At 46.9% G+C, this 16,724-nt stretch overlaps 1 protein-coding gene across 3 annotated transcripts in view; it reads right to left on the reverse strand.

Moving 5' to 3' along the window:
* The window catches only part of NDP (norrin cystine knot growth factor NDP), a 52,990-nt gene that overhangs the window by 17,894 nt on the left and 18,372 nt on the right, over positions 1–16,724 (reverse strand). The window contains exon 1 of one of the 3 annotated variants that reach the window (XM_058713125.1): positions 8,822–9,232. The exons of the other annotated variants lie outside the window; for them this stretch is intronic. The gene's annotated coding sequence lies outside the window, so the exon portion shown is untranslated. Of the gene's footprint in view, positions 1–8,821; positions 9,233–16,724 lie in introns of those variants that run through there. 3 annotated transcript variants of the gene reach the window in all.

Consider the following 16,724-nt stretch of genomic DNA (forward strand, 5'->3'; position numbering starts at 1 on the left):
TCTGAGGATGAGTCAAGTGTCAAGTGTGTGTGTGTGTCCTTGGATTAAATAGTTTTACTGTCTGGGGAGGGACTGGTGTGGGAGGACTTGACCTTGAGACTTGACTGAAACTTAAAAATCCTGATTTTCGGGACCTCCAGAGGAGCCTCTCGTTAGTCAACCTCCCGCTTACCTACAGCTTTCAATTCTTCTTCCCCAAACCCACTGCCAGCCTGGGTTCAGTGTCCCATGCCCCAGTGTTCTGCACTCATTTGTTAGAAATATTAGATAATTATTCCACTGCATTCTGAAACCAGAAGAGCATTTTTAGAATTTTTTTTAAAAGATCATTTTTGTGTGTGAAAGAGAGAGAGAGAGAGAGAGAAACAGCATGAGTGGGGGAGGGGCAGAGAGAGAAGGGGACAGAGGATCCCAAGCAGGCTCTGTGCTGACAGAAGCGTGCCCAACATAGGGCTCGAACTCGCGAACTGCAAGATCATGACGTGAGCCAAAGTCAGACGCTCAACTGACTGGGCCACCCAGGCGCCCCTGAAACCAGAAACCCTTCCCCTCACTGGCTGTGTGATCCCGAGCAAGTCCCTTGCCTTCTCTGGGACACAGTTTTCTCATGTACAAAATGAACGGACTGCTCTAGATGTTGGTGGGGTTTTATCCATTTCCAACATCCTCCAACTCTATCCTACCTTCTCAGAGTACAGCAAGTGCTTTGGGGCTTCATTTTCCCCAAAGCAATACTACAGTAAGAAAGGGTTCCTTTCTTACTCCAGAAGTTAATGATTGCAGAAAAGTCCAAACAAGTTGTAACGTGGGGCCTGAAGCAAAACCAAAGGTCAAGCCATAAGAATTTGCCCTTTTGATGAGACCATATTGGTGGCCTGAAATAAAAATAGCCCTAAATAACCAATTGACTCAGTCCCTGAATGTACCAACTATAGTTATAAATTAGTGATATGCTGTTCATAGTAAGAAGTGGTTGGCGAGGATATGTAACCAGTCCCCATGTCTCTTAGACTTGTCTTAAAATTTGCAGTGTTTCTTTCCAGTCTCCACCAAATGGGGAGAGGAGAAACACTGATGGCAGCCAATCATGGAAGAAATGGTGGATTTCTTTCTTTTGATGATGGTGATATAAACTGAGTTCAACCCTCCTGCACTTTTCCTACGAATGACCTTATTCCTAAACCGAGGTTGAGCCCCAGATCGGCATCCCCTGGTGGGGCCATCTGAGATACTCTGGTTCGGGATAGAAGCGGAAGATTAGTTAGAAGGGTCGTCTTCTTGGTGGATGCAAAATGAATAAGGTCCTAGCGGTCAAGAGCAAGGCACTCTGCTTGGTAAAGCATCCATAGAACCTTTATGCTAGTGGAGGTACATTCCTGAAGCCCCGGGTGGGGACTCGGATCTAAAAGAGTTGCCTGTTGGTGATGGCTCTTGGATCCAGTGCTGGGCTTCTGTGGGCTTCTATAGTTTCTATGAAAAGACCCATTCTGAGTTCTTAATGGTTGATATAACTAACCGACTTTTATTTTTTTTTTTTATTTTTTTTTATTTTTTCAACGTTTTTTATTTATTTTTGGGACAGAGAGAGACAGAGCATGAACGGGGGAGGGGCAGAGAGAGAGGGAGACACAGCATCGGAAACAGGCTCCAGGCTCCGAGCCATCAGCCCAGAGCCTGACGCGGGGCTCGAACTCACGGACTGCGAGATCGTGACCTGGCTGAAGTCGGAGGCTTAACCGACTGCGCCATCCAGGCACCCCCTAACCGACTTTTAGAGTACAAAACCTTGCATAAATTGGAAGTGATGACGTCTGATTACCCGTGTGTGTCAAAAAGCACGATCTGGTTGAAGTCTTTTCCTTGGGGGGTTTGGATTATTTCTGTAAATCTACCACTCCACTGAAAGCTGTGGCTGATACGGTGACGAGCTGTCAGAAAATGCTTAGGGGTGGCCTTTCCACGGTGCCACGAATCAACGACCGCCCTAAACATGGAGCCCCTTTCCATCCTTCCATCAACAGGGCGTGAAAACAGGGAGAGCAGAGCGGAAGCCATAAGAGAAGCAACAGAAGAGAAAGAAGAAGGATTTTCTTTTCTTTTTTTTTTTTTTTTTTATGTTCAAAATCTGCCACTGCTCTTTCAACGATTGCAAATAGCCCAATTTCAGAGAGGGAAGATTCCCTACATTTTACCCACTCTTTCTTCCCCTGAAGGGGGTTTCCCATGAGGGGTGAGAGTTTTGAGATACCCAACCCAGGGGACTCAGTCCTGCCAGAGCATGAAGGTCTGCTCTCCCTACGGGAAAGAAAAGGTGACCAGGTGTTCTGGGGACCCTAGTGCCGGTGCAATTCGATACTTGCTCGGCCGCTGGACTGCTGGCTTTGGTGTGGCCTTAGGAGAAGAGAGGTGACCAATGTTAGCTCAGGGTACAGGCTTCCTTTTGCCCTGGAGCCAAATGAGTATGTTGGCTTTTCTTCAAAGTATCCAGCAAAGTGTTTCCAAAGCTGCGTTTGAATCTCCTCACCCGCAACAACGATTTGGAATGATGGGTAGTGATCTCACCTAACAGCTGTAGAGCCCTTAGTTAGAAATGGGGCATAAACAATGGGACAAACTCGCTCTTCCCAGTCTCTATTCAAATGGCCTTTTCTGCCCAATGGTGGGATTTGAATACCGAATTCAATCCTCTTGTAATCCATGCAGACTTCCGTCAAAGGGGCAAGGTGAAAATACAAACACCCCGGGGTACATTTTCCTCCCATATTGCTAAGAATTCTGAACTCATTGGGCTGTGGATTTTCCCTTTGTATTTTTGCTTTGCGTAAACTCCGCACACTTACGGCTAGCCATGGCATTTGATTGTCAGTCCGCCTTGAACAATTCCGTTCTGCTGCCTTTGGATTTCCAACCTCAAAAGAAAAATCTAAATTCCGAAAAGGAGTAATTTCCCATAGTTTGAAGGAAAGAAAAAAAATCACAGAAATGTATCAAGTCCTAAAATACCGCCTTGTGCTTTAAAAAAAAAAAAAATCGGACTTTGATTTTTCACGTCCATTTTAGGCACGTATGTGCCTACATTTCACTGAGGGCTGAGGATGGAGATATTTTTTCACTTGAAGAGTTGACCTCCTTTTCTAATGCCAAGTAAAGAAGGCAACCTCAGAGTTCAAACCCCTCTTCTTGGGGGGGGGGGGGTAGGTGAAACTGAAGGAAGCTTCCTTTTCTGAAATGGTGCCATTTGAAAATGTGGGGTGGCAGATTTTGAACATCAAAAATAATCCTTCCTCCTTCTCTTTTGTTGCTTCTCCCGTGACCGGCTCCCTCCCTGCTTTTATTCCCTATTGATGGCAGGACGGAAGGGGACGCCCTGTTTAGGGCTATTGTGACATTCTGACAGTTCATCAACTTTTGTGAATGTATTAACCTGTTGCCCTTTCATTTTTAAAGGATACTGCAATTGGTTGGATCACAGTTTGAAAGGAAAAACTGGGCTTGAGCCAGGCCTTGGAAGAGAGAAAATTGTCTGAAAAATTCTTAGCTTTTGCAGAAAAACAAAAAGAGAAACACATCCACTGCAAACCTTCTAGAAATCAGTTTAAAGCTACCAGTCAGCGTTCATGTGCAGATTTTGACATGAGGGCGAAACGGACCCCAATTGGATGAATTCCTGATTCTAAGCACTGGGGATATATTGTCGACTGAAGTTACCCATTCTTTGAATTTTCTGAGTCAGCACTCTTTCTAACAAGAAAGCGGTTGTTCCAGACTGTGAACCCCATCCAGGGTGTTACATTCTGACGATTGAAAATGGGTCTAGGGGGTGTAACTCTCAGCCATCGGCACAATCGTCCTCAGAAACTCAAACGTGGGGTGTTTGTGTGTGTGTGTGTGTGTGTGTGTGTGTGTGAATTTGCAGCATGCAACCTGAACAGCAGAGCCAGCACTCATTTCTATACCAGCCTCTCCCGCCGCGCTGCACACTCTTGGGGGTTTCGGAAGGATTCCCCACCCTTTGTCTTCTGCCCGAATCAAACACAGAAGTTCATGGTTGCTGATCTGACTGGTGAGGAGTGGGTACTACCAGCTGGAACGTTGCCACTGGCAGGGGCAGACAGGAAAATAGAAATGCTCTTAATGTCCTCCCAAAGAAAACCTTTGATGGACAAAAGAGCGGTTGTATTTTTACCCTCTCCCTTCATGCTGCCAGGCGTCTTTAAATAGATCCTCTAGCCTAGGGACTTGTATGGAATAATTCATATTAAAACCCAAGAAGTAGCAGAGGAGGGTTCTTTCTTCTCTTTCTTTCCTCCCCCCCCCCCCCCACCCCTTGTCAAGCGAACAGGAAAAGACTCATTTTCATTCAGCTGTGTTAAATTTCTCCTTTTGGGTCTTTTAATGAACTTGAGCTAATTCAGAAAAGACTACGAAAACCCCCAGGAAAAGAAAAGGAATAGGAAGCTGCATCGTCGATTGCTCTTGGATACCTTTTGGTCCCAAAGACATTAGCAGCATCTTTCAAGGATGCTTTTAAACCCATCTTTGAAGGGTTTGCATGAGGCTCTTAAATGGGGATGCCTAATTGAGAAGCCCAGTGCCTTCCATTGGCAACTCATAAACCAAACGGTTGTTCTGCTGGTAGGAGAGAGAGAGAAAAAAAAAAGGAAGGAAGGAAGGAAGGAAGGAAGGAAGGAAGGAAGGAAGGGAGAAAAAGTCCTCCCCATCTCCTCGGCCCCATGCATTTTTAGTTCAGCTCCCGCTAGGATCCATTTTTTCCCTCTCCCTTTCGCCCAATTGGGTTTCCAAAAGACAGTCAAGCTCGTGCTAGCCAAATGAAAAACCCTGTCTGTCCTTCTTTTTCCTTGGGAAGGGACGGCTGTGGGAAGGACAGAGAAAGGGGGCGGAGTGGGGCCTGAGGATCCAGGGAGCTTTGTTTTAAGCCACTTGTCCCCGGAACAGACAATAATCACATTTCTCTTAATGTAGGCCGAAGTGCATCCAGGCGTTCCCATAGCTGTCCACCCCCCAGCCCTGCGCCGGAGGAGATGTGCCGGGTCACTGTGATGGTATGCCTGTCCCCGCCAGCCCGGGGTCACTCCAGCCCCGCTCTCAACCGCCTGAGGGGCAGGCCGAGCCCTGCTCCTCTCTGCGAGTGGGTTCAGGCTCAAGGGCTCCAGAAGCCCCCCGATCCTAGCAGACCTCACGGGGCTGCTCTCCCCCCCATCCCTCCCCCCCACCCCCGATGGAGCCGGACCCAGGCTGTCTGGAAACTCAGGCAGGGCAAAAGAGCAAAGCTCACAATGGCAGAAGCTCCGGCGCAGGGAAAAGGGGGCGGGGTGCGAGTGGTGGAGAGCAAAAGAAAATAAAAGCCACATGCCACCCAGGAAGATTCCAGGGCGGGCGGGAAGGAGGTGGCGGAGGAAGGACTTGCAGGCAACAAGTGCCCAGACGTGGCACTGCCAGTCTAGCTGGATTCTTTTCTGAATTAGATTATGCGAAAGAAAGCGGGGAAATATATAGCCCGCCAGCTGTTCAAAGGCTTACAACCTTGCTTTTATTGTCCGGGTAAGTTGGTGAGGTGGGGCATCAGAGGAATTCCACACATACCAGCCCCGAGAAATTTTAATATGTTCCACAGTGTCATACACAAAGAGGAAATGACAGCTGATCACAGCCCAGGGCAGGCCACAGCGATCTGGGCCCTGGAGCTTACCCACCCTCACATGGCCCAGCTCTCTTCCATTGCTTTAGCACTTCGGTCATTCCACCTGCCTCCCCATCCCTTCTGCCCCTGCTTGGCCCAGCCTGGGGGGGGGGGGCTGGGGGGAGGGGGAGAGGTGGCCTGGACAAAGTAGCAGGAGCCGAGTGTCATGGGAAGAGGTGAGCCTGGCCTTAGAGGCCGCTGGCCAAGAAGCTGAGGCTGGCTAGGGTGAGTCAGGCACCCCAGGGAGTCAGAGGCATTTTAATCCAACCACGGGGGCTTATCTGCTGATAAGGACCGAGAAATCAAGGACTCTGGTGATGCTGTCTTCAGGGTGTTTTTTTTTTTTTTTTCCTCCCCCGAGTAACCTACCGAAGCCAGAAAACACAAGACTGCCTTATTTCAAAGGAACACTGCGTGTGGCTCTGCCTGGGACCTAGGCTTGGGGAATGACTTCCGGCAACTTCTTCCCAGGGGCCCCCTTGAATTTAGGCCAGACCCCAGAGGTCACTGGTTCGGATCCTGGGGGCGGGACTAGTGAGCGGTGGGAGACAGTGATAGCATCTTCCTCCGGGCATGTTTTTAATTCAGTGATTCATCCAGTGGCCCTGATGTCAGCTGCTGAGTAGGTGACTCACAGCCATCCCTGATAGAGACAACACGTGATCCTCTCCAAAGTGTGCTCAAGGGAGCAGAGAAAGGATTAACTGCCCTTTTTCCAGGCTTCCTCTACCCAGGCGGGAAAGGTCCGGGCCTTGTCAGCTTTGAGTGATGTGTACCCGAGATCCGAGATCCGGTGATAGAGGCCTCAGGGGAACCCCTTCGTCACAAATGGAAAGAAAACCCATTGATAAGCGACAATCATTTCACGTAAGCCTGGGTATCAGCAGATATTTGAAATAGCTCTTTGTTACAAGAAAGTCATTGACCCGTTTCCCCGTTGGCAAAGTCCATCGCAGTCCCCAAATCTAACTGCAGAGGGCATACAGGCTGAGAATGAAGGCATGGGACAATGCCTCATTCACCTTTGCATCCATCAGGACTAGCGGAATTTCTTAAAGGAATGATGGAATGAATAATTCACCAGTAAGAATAATAGCACTTGAATCCTGAGTCCTTAAGGTCTGGTAGAAATTGCCAGCCACCATTGGTGGCTATGATTCCGAGAAACTCACATTTTTCAAGGGCCCAGGAAAAACGAATGAGTTGGAAATTGTTAAATGTATTGAAAAATGATTTATTTTCCCCTTGACAGTGTCACTGGAACCCGGATTAAGATTGAAAACTCCACAGGCATGTTTCCATCTGTGGGTGTCAGCTGCTTGGTTACAGAGCCGCTCAAGAAGGCCTCGGTCAGTTGTCCCTTTACCTGAACCAAACGTACTTTAAAGTAAATGATGCAAAACTTTGCATTTTGTGTTCAGACATTCTCATACAATGGTCTGAATAACAGTAGAAGACTATTGTTTCGACTCAGCTGATGGCTCTGTTAACCGCAGTAGTTTAAAAAAATCACCATAAAATTGCATAGCAATAGAACCCATAGTATCATTTCAGGCTTTCCCAAACGGCGAATAGCCCAAAGTTGTAAATGAACTCATTCAGAAGCTGCATTTCCACTCAGCAATGCCCGGGAGGCTAGTTATTAGAGAAGATCAGGCAAGTTCCCCATAAACTGAATAGGACCCTAAAGTTCACTTTCAGAAGCCAGACTGGCGAGAAGGAAATGGGCAGATATTTGCATTTGGTCTAAGGACACACTCAAGAAGCATTCTGCAGTCCCCGCTGTATGTGGCTGACACCCACAGCCGACACTGTATTGCAGGCGTCTCCACATTTTCAAATATACCAGGTACTTAACGTTACATGTTGGAGCAGTTTGCCGTAGCCAGCTCCTTGTAAATTAAAATACACGAATATTAGAAACGAAGAGACGGTTTCACAGCATCCATATCTGTTATTACTGACAGTTACAAAGGGCAAGGGAGTGGGACTCCCATGTCACCAGAGAGCTTCCTTTGCTGCACCTGAATCTCACTGGAGAAGGGAGTCTACTCTTCTTGCAGGTTTATCTGGGCTCGTGAATTACAATGAGCCTCAGTAACAACGCGTTCTGAGTCATTAACATTCTGTACACAAACTTCCCGTCCCTCAAGAAAGAGTTATGCCCAGGCCTCCTCCAGCCCAATTGTTCATTTAAAGAGAGAACTTGTATTCAGGAGCTCGAAAGAACCCTCCGAATATTCCTCAGGTGTCTGTAGGAGTCATTCCTACAGGTCCCGGTCCCTGCGCTGGTGGGAGCATCCTTCCTCGGTGACCGCTCGGACAGTGTAGCATCGGTCGAGCCGCAGGGACAAGCTGACTACTAAAAATAACCCTTTGCGATAAGGCCAAGGCAAACAGCATGCATTTCCTTGGACTTTTTGCCCAATCAAAATCCTATAGTAAACCCGTCCTTCTCTCTCCCCGGCGCTCCTGACTGCGTCTACGGAAAGCGAAGTCCTTGCACATTGGGAGGAGAGTGCAAAGGAACAGGATTCCTGCAAAGCGTGACAGAGAAAGCTAGAAATAAATGTTGCCTATTGTTTGAAGTCATTCTAAGCACTCCGGCGGAGCCCTGGCAGGAGATCAGCAGCATACAGAAGTAGTAATAAAAGTAAACAGTGCGCTTTTAAACTCGGAGGGTTGCCCGCCTTCATAGTGCCCCCATTGTAACAGGGATGAGGGCGGTGGGGAAGATACTGGGGCTCCAGGAATCCATGTCGCCCAATGCTCCTTCCCAGCCTCCTTTCACCGGGTCAGATATAAGAACCATTACAAAGTTCCATCGAACTACGCAGAGAGTTCGAAAATAAAATCTCTTTCGGTCAAACCCAAAGGGATTTTCCAGCAGCCTCTCCGAGAGGCTCCCCGGCTCTGTCACAGACTTCAAAGACCCGTTCATTTAAAAAAAAAAAAAAAAAACCCACAATGCTAGCATGCTACCGATTAATGCAAATTCAAGTAATGCAAATTTAAGTGGTATTTAAAGGTTGTCTCTTTGTCTGAAAGGAGGATGAAATGGTCGGTTTGGAAAGAAGCAATTTCCTAGGCAAGCCGTCAGCGTTTGTTTTTCCTGCTTACCTTGGGGGAAACGTAGGGCTCCTTTCTTCTCAGACTTTTCTGAGAGCTAGAAAGAGGTCCTGTTACTTCCAAATGCTTTTGTTCTTCTGTCCCTCTGTCACATGGCTTGCCTTTTATATTTGCAACACACAAAAGTTAGGACTGTTGTTTAAGCGACACAGGGAGAGAGAGAGGGAGAGGGAGAGGGAGAGAGAGAGAGAGAATGTCAAATGGAAAAGTGCCATTGCAGTCATATATCAATCAGGCGTGCGGCCGCAGCAGCGCACTAGCAAATGAGAATGCCACGGAAATGTGAGGCGCTCCTTATCGGGGACTCGGCCACTGCCCACCGCTCGGCTCCCTTCCACGGAGCATCTTACGATGGGATGGGAACGACACGGAAGAACAAGGGCAAGGGCGAGGAAGTTTCCTCCCCCCACCCCCACCCGCCTTTTGGAATAACAAGAGGCTGAATGAATATTCTGGGTTTAATTCTTTGGCAAGCATGCCCTGGAGATGGGCAGTCCGCAGGGAAGAGTCGTAGTTTTGGAAATACAGGGACGGTGGCATTCTGTTTAACGATTCAGCAGCTGCCCGAGATGAAGTTGAGATTCTCAGTATAAGGGAGGAGGAGGAGGACGGGAATCAGAACGACTTCTCAGGCGATGCTGTAGAAGCAAGTGCAAAACGCTGCCCCGTTTCATCACGATGTGTGTGGGTGGCGAGAGCTCTTTTCTGAGTTGTTCATCCATTACATGATTTCTAGCAGCGTGTACATGATGAAATCCACAAGGGCACGTTAATAAGTGCCTTCATCTGCATCACTTAGAATAAAACTCTCCATATGGTTTTGAAACAATGAGAAAGTGCAGCCCTTGGCTCCTGGGAATATAGGAGTGTGAAACTAACAGGTAACTCTCCATACGATTTTGAAACCATGAGGAAGTGCAGTCCCTGGCTCCTTGGAATAGAGGAGTGTGAAACTAATAGGTAAGGCCGACTCACCAGCGAAACAGCTAGTTTTGTAACAAAAGTGGCAAAGGTCACTATGTGTGGGCGCTAAGTGCTTGCTAGCTGGATAACGCCGTTTAGGAGCTGTGAAAAGACAAAGGGGAATATTTCCTTCAAAAGCTTAAAATTAAGACAGAAAACCATGAAGCAATTTTTGTGGAGAACACAAAGAACCATTGAACCATTTATGCATTATTTTATGTCACACGGACACAGCCCCAGAATGATTTTTTTAAATTAACCCTGATGAAGAATTAAACTGAGAATATTTTAAAAATGGCATTTCACGGAAGAGTAAATGTATCATAAAACTGAAGAAGAAATTTCTCTTGGGAGGTCCATAGGGTTGTTGATGCCGAAACTGTCATGTTCATTTGTTCATTAATAAATTGATGATCACGTCATTACTTTTCCACAGAACTTTTACTCTAAACAGTCATTGATGTTTACGAGAGGTGTCTTCAAATGTTCAGTTATACCTCTACCTTTTTCAGAAGAAGCCTTTCCTTTTGCCCCGTCAGCAAAACTCTGTCTACCTGGGACCAGCCAGTTACAAACAGAATCCACCTACAAGGCCGAAGGAGAAATGACAAGTTCAAAGCCTTGCAAGAAAACCGGGCACTAGGGCCGATGATGATACTGGCCAAATGTCTTAAAAGCAGAAGATCAAAAAAGCAAATGGAAATTGGGCCTTAAAAATGGAAACAATCTGAAAGGGAAAATGACTTGTAGCTGAGTAAGAGCCATGGAAATAGTCATGAACACATTTTCTGGCTCAGTTCTCTGGGTCAGATCGGGAGGGAGGATGAACTCTTTGGCCACCAACACGTTCAAATATCACAGCTTGACGCCCATCCACCTTTGTTCATTTCTCTTAAATAAATACCTTGTGGCTTTCCCAACGCGTGGTCACCACTCCGCCCTATTATCTGTTTCCTCTGGGTTTCTCAGAGTTTATCTGCTCTGAAGGGACGTGAAGAGGTGTATGGTCCTTCCCGGTTGGAATTTTCCAGCCTTGTACAACCTGCCCTTCTGCAAGAGCACCACAGAGAAGTGTAAAGATCGCAAACACATTGACTGCTTGGCCACAGAAGACCGGCTCTCTCCCAGATGGAGCCCCACTGCTTCCTCCAGCCGTTTATTCTGTCAGGGGTGGCGAAGAATACCATCTGCTCCCTTCTCAAGAGAAAGGCTTCGCCTCCGCCCATTGGGCTCCAGAAGACCCGTTTCCGAGCCTATCAATAGGCATCTGGCGACAGGAACTCTTTTTTTCTCACATCATGCTTTTCAGAAAGGTCGCTGTGCCACGTATGGTTACTTTACTGGCTTGTTGTAAACATTGCTGAGGAAGAAGGGTTCCCTTTAAATTTTCACCCATGCCAAAAGGGATGAAAATACTCCTGCTGCGATTTCACATGCACTCGGGGTTCTGAGAAGGAGGTGTCTATCAGCTGGATGGGAAATCTTTTAAGGGCTCGCTTCTGAGCCTTTGTTTTCTGGTGCTGCTTTCAGGTTCTCTCTCTCTCTCTCTTTCTTGGGAGCTCTCGTGGGTATTTACTGGAGCCGCCGAGCATCCAAACACCTGGGAAGGGATGGGTAATCCCAAGACAGGTCCTGCCTCCTCCCTGCAGAATCTGAAGGGAGGAGGTATTTCCTCTCCCCTCTTTGGGCAGCTGGAGAGCCAGGTGGATGTGCCATCCAGGAGGAGTGGCCAACACATGCAGACATTCAAAGGTTATTCTCCATGGTTGTTCTGGAATGGAGAGCCCGGAAGATACAACAGCCAATGTCGGGGGCAACAGAGCCCAGCCACGTGAGGTGGCTCTCCTGGGCACACAGGGTCCAAGAAGGCATCCTTAGCAATTTGCTCTTTTTGGCTACATCGCTATTCACAATTTTATGAGCCTGGATCTCCAGCTTTCCACGTGATTCTGTGAACGGTACCCCCCATCACCATACCCACCAAGATCCTGCCAATAAATTCCTTTCTGCTTTAATTAGCAAGAAACAGTTTTTGAGATGGGCGACCTGGTGTCCTGACCTGAGCATTCAATTTTCCAAATTTAGGCAAACCAACACCATTAGCATACAGATGGAAATGTAGCCTTTACTTCTTCTTAGCCACTTCCTCAAATAAAAAAATGGTTTCCGATTCACTGACCGTCTACTATAGTCTCTGTTATAAAATTTCAAATGTAGAAAATTCCCAGCAAGACCCATAGTTCTTATATATCAATACTTATCGAGGTACCCACTGAGAGCCAATAACATTTCATATCATATCTACATGGATAAAGATAGGAGTGTGAGAGTGTGTGTGTGTGTGTGTGTGTGTGTGTGTGTATGTAAAATCCAGACATACCAGCATAATCTGCTAGTCAGTTTTTAATTCTCTATGAGAATACTAATCTTTACCATCCTCATGAATAAGATAGTATTCATTCAAAACTACCTATCCATAGGGGCGCCTGGGTGGCTCAGTCGGTTAAGCGTCCGACTTCAGGTCAGGTCACGATCTTGCGGTCCGCGAGTTCGAGCCCCGCGTCAGGCTCTGGGCTGATGGCTCAGAGCCTGGAGCCTGCTTCCGATTCTGTGTCTCCCTCTCTCTCTGCCCCTCCCCTGTTCATGCCGTGTCTCTCTCTGTCTCAAAAATAAATAAACGTTAAAAAAAAAATTTAAAAAAAAAACAAAAAAACAAAACTACCTATCCATAATAATAACAACAACAACTATTTAATGCTTTTTTACTGTCTGCTGGGCTCTGAGCGAAATATTCTATACGTATGGTCTCTTTCAGAGAGATACACAACAGTCCTGTAAGGTGAATACTCTTATTCTCTTTTATACTAAGGCTTTTTCTCAAGCTTATTTATTTTTGACAGAGTGAGAAAGAGAGTGCGCATGAGTGGGGGAGGGGCAGAGAAAGAGGGAGAGAGAGCGTCCCAAGCAGGCTCACGTGGTGCCAGCACGGAGCCTGACGGGTGGGGCTCGAACCCACGAACCATGAGACCAGGACCTGGTGTCACCAAAAACCTCAAACTCTTTCCACTTCTGTTGTGCTCACCGTTCTTGGCTTCTGTTCCCTGGCAGGTTAATTCGTGAACCCAAGATAACCGGTGGGGACGCTAGAAATCGCCTCTCGATTTAGGGATCAAGAGGGAAGGAGGAAAGAGCTTGCTCTATGCCTGCTTCTTAGTGATCAAAGAGGTTGACCAGTAGGTGGGTAGATCGCTGGTAGCCTCTGCCACAGGGAGAGCCACCCTATATACCTCGGAGTGTGACGTGTGCTATGAGGCAAACAAAACAGTAATGAGATAAAGAGTAAGTGAAGTAGCCCAGGAAGAGGGCTGAATTAATGGGGTGAGCAGAGTTGGGCACCCCGTGGAGGTGGCATTTGAATGTAAATGCTAAGAGCAAACTTGGGAAGCAGAAATGCCAAGGTGGCTGGAAAGAGGGAGAGGGACAAGTGATAGGAGCTGGGCCGGACATGAAAACAGCAGTCTTATACGTCACATAAAGTTTTAGGGGCGCCTGGGTGGCTCGGTCGGTTAAGCGTCCAACTTCGGCTCAGGTCACGATCTCACGGTCCGTGAGTTCGAGCCCCGCATCGGGCTCTGTGCTGACCGCTCAGAGCCTGGAGCCTGTTTCAGATTCTGTGTCTCCCTCTCTCTCTACCCCTCCCCTGGTCATGCTCTGTCTCTCTCTGTCTCAAAAATAAATAAACGTTAAAAAAATAAAATAAAATAAAATAAAATAAAATAAAATAAAATAAAATAAAATGTTTTATTGGCCAGTGGAGAGAGTTTGGGTCTTCCTATCGGTCGAATTGTGTCCCCTCCGAAAACCATCCGTTGCAGGCCTAACCTCCAGTACCTCGGAACATGACCTTATTTAGAAATGGGGTCTTTAGGGGCATGGGGGTGGCTCAGTCGGTTGAGCGTCTGACCTCGGCTCGGGTCACGATCTCACAGTTTGTGAGTTCGAGCCCCACATCGGGCTCTCTGCTGTCAGTGCAGAGCCTTCTTCAGATCCTCTGTCCCCACTCTCTCTGCCCCTCCCCTGCTCACTCTCTCTGTCTCTCTCAAAATAAATAAATAGGCTTGAAAAAAAGAAATAGGATCTTTACAGGGATGACCAAATTACCATGAGGTCACGAGGGTGGGCCCTAACCTGATATGGCTGATGTCCTTATGAGAAGGGGAATCTTAGACACAGAGACAGACACGGACAGAGGGAAGATGAGGTGAAGACACACAGGGAGAAGATGGTCGTGTGACTAGAGTGATGGATTCACAAGCCAAGGAAGGCCGAAGGTTGCTGACGAACGATAGGAGATAGAAGACACAAGGAAGGCTTCTTCCCTAAGGCCATCAGAGAAAACACAGCCCTGTTGCCATCTTGGTTTCTGGCCTCAAGAGCTGTGATGCAATACCGTTCTGTTGTCTAACACCACACAGTTTTTGATACACTGATAGAGGAAATTAACACAATTTTGTTTGCCATCGGATAGGAACGCACTGATGAGTGTAAAGCAATCATTCACATTTTTGGAAGCTCATTCTGCCTCATATGTAGGTGGGTCATGGGCAGATGAGGGGGGAAGGGCAGAGGGCAACAAGAGAGGTCACTGAAGTCTCCCAGGCAAGAGAAGGCAGTTGCTGGTACTAAGGTCGAAGCAGAGCAGGTGAAGTGAAGCGGACAGATTTGGGAGGTATTTTGGGGGGTGAATGATACAAGACTTGCCTCTGGATGAAATGTGGAAGGCGCCAAAAAGAGAAGAACCCAGAGCCATTCCTGTCCCAGGGCGGACGGAGGGAAGCACAGGTTTGGTGAGGGGCAGGGTTTGGAATCATTACATTCAGTCTGGAACAGGTTCAGTTGGACATTCTCGGAAGATATCCACGTTGGAAAGGTAGAGAAGACGGTGCGATACACAAGCCTGAATTTCAGGGACAATTTCAGAGCTAGCACTATGTATATTTCAAGGATATCAACCTATGCAAGGTATTTTTAAAGCTATATGGCTGATTGAGATCACCGAGGGAGATAATCCAGCTAAAGGCTAGGAACTAGGATGGAGCCCTGAGTTCCCCTCCAGTGACGGAGATCGAGAAGAAGAGCCAGAGATGTAGGAGGAAAACCAGGAGAGTGGGTTGTCATCAGAAAACAAATGATATGGGGCGCCTGGGTGGCTCAGTCGGTTAAGCATCCGACTTCGGCTCAGGTCATGATCTCACGGTCTGTGGGTTATGAGCCCCGCATCGGGCTCTGTGCTGAGAGCTCAGAGCCTGGAGCCTGCTTCAGATTCTATGTCTCTCTCTCTCTCTGCCCCTTCCCTGTTCATGCTCTGTCTCTGTCTCAAAAATAAATAAACGTTAAAAAAAACAAAACAAAACAAATAATAGTTTTGTTTTTGTTTTTTAAACACTGAAAGCTGTTGCCTAAGACTGGAGAAAGGAAATGATGGCACTGTGCTTCTCAACTTCAGAATAGACAAGAGCTTTAAAAATGCTAATGCCCGGGCCTCACTCAGGCTAATTAAAACAGGCTCTTGGGGCACCCCGGTGGCTCAGTGGGTTGAGTGCCCGACTCATGATTTCAGCTCAGGTCACGATCTCACGGTTCATGAATTTGAGCCCTGCATTGGGTTCTGCGCTGATGGCACAGAGCCTGCTTGGGATTGTTTCTCCCTCTCTCTCTGTCCTTCCCCTGCTCTCTCTCTCTCTCTCTCTTTCTCTCTCTCTCTCAAAATATATAAATAAATATTTTCCTTTTATTTTAGAGAGAGAGAGAGAGAGAGAGAGAGAGAGAGCGACAGAGCAAGAGCATGTGTGCACATGAACAGAGAATAGGGGCAGAGGGAGAGAGAGAGAGAGAGAGAGAAAGAGGGAGAGAATCTTAAACAGGCTCCATGCTCAGTGAGGAGCCCAATGCAGGGCTTGATCCCACGACCCTGGCATCATGACCTGAGTTGAAATCAAGAGTCGGAAACTCAACCCACTGAACCACCCAGGCTCCCCAATAAATAAACATTAAAAAAACACAGGGTTTTTAAAGGTAGAGACAGGGCATCTGGTATTTTAAAAAGCTCTTTGGTTTCTCAAGAAATTACAAATAGAACTACCATATGATCTGCTCCTGGGTATATATCCACAGGAAATGAAAATGCGGGATATTGAAGAGGTATATGTACCCCTGTGTTCAACGTAGCATTATTCACAGTAGCCAAGATATGGAAACAACCTGTGTCCGTCAACAGATGAGTGGATAAAGAAGATGTGTGAGACACACACACACACACACACACACACACACAGGAATATTATTTGGCCACGAAAAATAAGGAAATCCTACCATTTGCAACAACTTGGATGGACCATGAGGGTATTATGCTAAGTGAAATAAATCACACAGAGAAAGACAAATACCGTATGATCTCCCTTACATGTAGAATCTAAAAAAGCAGAACGCTTAGAAACAGAAAGTGGAGGTGGTTACCAAAACTGGAGGTGTGAAAAAAAAGAATAAGAAGACAAGGAATAAAAAATACATTAATTAAAATAAAGGTTCCCTTAGAGCATCAAAAGCACAGTCCATCAAATAATCAACTGATAAGCTGGACTTCATTAAAACAAAGACTGCTCTGTGAAAGACCATGTTAAGAGGATGAAGAGAAAAGCCACAGACTTGGAGAAAACATTTGCGAAAGACATCAGATCTGTGAAGAATGCTGAAACTCAAAATAAGAAAATGAACAAACTGATGAAAAAAATGGGCAAAACACCTGAACAGACACTTCACCGTAGAAGAAGGCAGAAAAGCAAATGAAAAGATGCTTCGCATCATATGTCATTAAGGAAATGCAAATTAAAACGACAGTGAGGGGCGCCTGGGGGGCTCAGTCGGTTGAGCA

Source organism: Neofelis nebulosa, chromosome X (genome assembly GCF_028018385.1).
Source record: "Neofelis nebulosa isolate mNeoNeb1 chromosome X, mNeoNeb1.pri, whole genome shotgun sequence".
In the NCBI taxonomy this organism is placed as follows: Eukaryota; Metazoa; Chordata; class Mammalia; order Carnivora; family Felidae; genus Neofelis; species Neofelis nebulosa.